The sequence below is a fragment of the Amblyraja radiata genome, unplaced genomic scaffold, assembly GCF_010909765.2.
Source record: "Amblyraja radiata isolate CabotCenter1 unplaced genomic scaffold, sAmbRad1.1.pri scaffold_434_ctg1, whole genome shotgun sequence".
Classification (NCBI taxonomy): Eukaryota; Metazoa; Chordata; class Chondrichthyes; order Rajiformes; family Rajidae; genus Amblyraja; species Amblyraja radiata.
In genome coordinates, this window is record NW_022630536.1 from 45,050 (window position 1) to 47,955 (window position 2,906).

Here is a 2,906-nt window from a genome sequence, read left to right on the forward strand (position 1 = left end):
GACTGATGTACAAGGACACCCAGGTCTCGTTGTATTTCCCATTTTCCTAACCTGACACCATTCTGATAATAGAGTGCTTGAGTAATACCTTACACTTATCTCCTGTGACTCTCAGTCCAAAGGTTCCTTCTCTCCAGAGATGCTGCCTGTTACTGAGTTACTCCAGTATTTTGTGTCTGGCTGTGGAGAATATGCAGTGGGGACATTTTTTTGGGTCACGACCGTTCTTCAGACCTGAAACATCGTCTATCCACATTGACCACGGATGCTGCCTGACCCGCTGAGTTACACCAGCATTCTGAAAACGTCACCTATCCATGTTCTCTACAGATGCTGCCTGACCCGCTGAGTTACTCCAGCACTTTGTGTCTATTGAGCAAGAGCATCCAAATACAACTATCTGTCCAGTCCAAAGCTCAATGAATTACCACTCGCACACAGCTTCCTTTCACCTGAAAGTATTTCATGCTTTGCTTAGGGTAGTTATCATTAACCATTTCACACAAGTGGTTAATGACTAGTTCACATTAACTTTGAAACGTCACCGATCTGTGTCTGTCTTCAATATTCACACCAATGGTGGAATGGCCCACTCCTGCACCTATTTTTCTGTTTCCCTGGCTTCAGGCGTTTTACAAATGTCGGCATCGTGGGAATGGGTGTATTACAAGGAAAGGAAATGGGCCACAGAGCAATAAAGAATCATTCTGCAGTAAAGAGCACAATTAAATCTAATTTTTAGACAGCAACTTCCAATGTGCATTGAATTCATCTAATAAGTTGCTCCAATTTGTGGTCAACACTCCCACCATGTGGTGATCCGCTGCACTGCTGGTCCGGCCAATCTATGGTCAACACTCCGACCATGTGGTGATCCGCTGCAGTGCAGGTCCGTAGATATATTTGGTCGGGCCTGCAGTGCAGCGGATCACCACGTTGTTTTTAAATTATACAAATACTTTAATTTCCAAAAAAATTAAAATAAACATACAGACTATTAACACAATCAAAAACTGCCTATATTGATAGTTTACAAACGTTCCTCAGATGAATATAGCAAGAGGAGTTAAGTATAGGAGATTCTGCAGTTGTACAGGGCGTATTGGAGTATTGTGTGCAGTTTTAGTCTCCTAATTTGAGGAAGGACATTCTTGTTATTGAGGGAGTGCAGCGCAGGGTTTACAAGGTTAATTCCCTGGATGGGGGGGACTGTCATATGCTGGGAGAATGGAGTGGCTGTGCTTGTACACTCTGCAGTTTAGAAGGATGAGAGGATATCTTATTGAAACATACAAGATTATTAAGGGACTGGACATGCTAGAGGCAGGAAACATGTTCCCAATGTTGGGGGAGTCCAGAAACAGGGGCCACATTTTTAAGAATAAGCGATAGGCCATTAAGAATGGAGATGAGGAAACACTTTTTCAGCCAGAGAGCTGTGTGTCTGTGGAATTCTCTGCCTCAAAGGGCAGTGGAGGCTGGTTCTCTGGATACTTGCAAGAGAGAGCAAGAGAGGGCTTTCAAAGATAGCCAAGTCAGGGGATATGGGGAGAAGGCAGGAACAGGGTACTGTTTGGGGATAATAAGCCGTGATCACATTGAATGGTGGTGCTGGCTCGAAGGGCCGAATGGCCTACTCCTGCACCTATTGTCTATTGGCTCTGGCAGAGTCAGAATCTCCACATGCTGGCATTGAAACTCTCAACTCCAGTACCAAGTCTGTTGAGCTTCACCCATGCTCCTCTGGGGAGGTCAGACCCTGGACAGCTTTTATCTGGTGAAGAGATGTAGCTGTGTAATGGAGATGAGGTTGCCTTCCACTCCTGTGACCACTTGGTGGCTATCCAGTGTGCTTTTGTCTCAATTGGCTGGATGGAGGCTAGGAGTTGTTTTCCATGTGGAGCAAAGGGGTGATGGGAGAGTGAGAGGTGGGGGGGGGGGGGGACAGAGAGAGTGGGGGGAGAGATATAGGGGATTAGACAGAGAGAGTGGGGGGTGAGAGAGGGGGGAGAGAGAGAGAGAGGGGAGAGAGGGAGAGAGAGAGAGGTGGAGAGAGAGCAGGGGGAGAGATGGGGAGGGGGAGAGAGAGAGGGGTGAGAGAGAGGGGGGAGAATGAGGCAGAGAGATAGGGGTGGAGAGATAGAGTGGGGAGAGAGTGAGGGGGAGGAGAGAGTGAGGGGGGAGACAGGGTCTCTGCTCTGTGCTGATAGCCTGATGGGGGGGGGGTGATGATCAGAAAGCCCTCAGAGCCTATAGAATCATAGAATCATAGAAAGTAGGTGCGAGAGTAGACCACCAGGTCCGTCGAGCCCGCACCGCCATTCGCTCATGGCTGAACACTAAACAGACACACTTACCCACAAACAGTAGACACAAGACACAGAACACAAGACACTACCCTCCTCTTTATACCGCTATCACCCCTCTCCACCCCAAGAACCGCGTGATCTCCTGGGGGAGGCAAAAAACCGGATAAAAACCCAGGTCCAATTCGGGAAAAAAATCCGGGAAATTCCTCTCCGACCCCAATCCAGGCGATCGACACTTGTCCAGGAGATCACTCAGGTCTTACTATACTAACCATACCTAGGTCCATATCCCTGCCCTCTCCCCGTAGCCCCTTATCCCCTTGGCAGCTACAAAACCATCTATTTTTGACTTAAATATATTTAACGTTTCTGCTTCCACTGCTCCCTGGGGCAGTGAATTCCACAAACTAACCACCCTCTGGGTGAAGAAGTTCTTCCTCATCTCAGTTTTAAAAGAGCCCCCCCTCACTCTGCAACTATGTCCCCTAGTTCTAGCCTCCCCGATCATTGGGAACATCCTCGGTGCATCCACCCGATCAAGGCCCCTCACTATAATACAGTCTTGTGGCCCAGAATCTAGGCCCTGAGCCTACACCA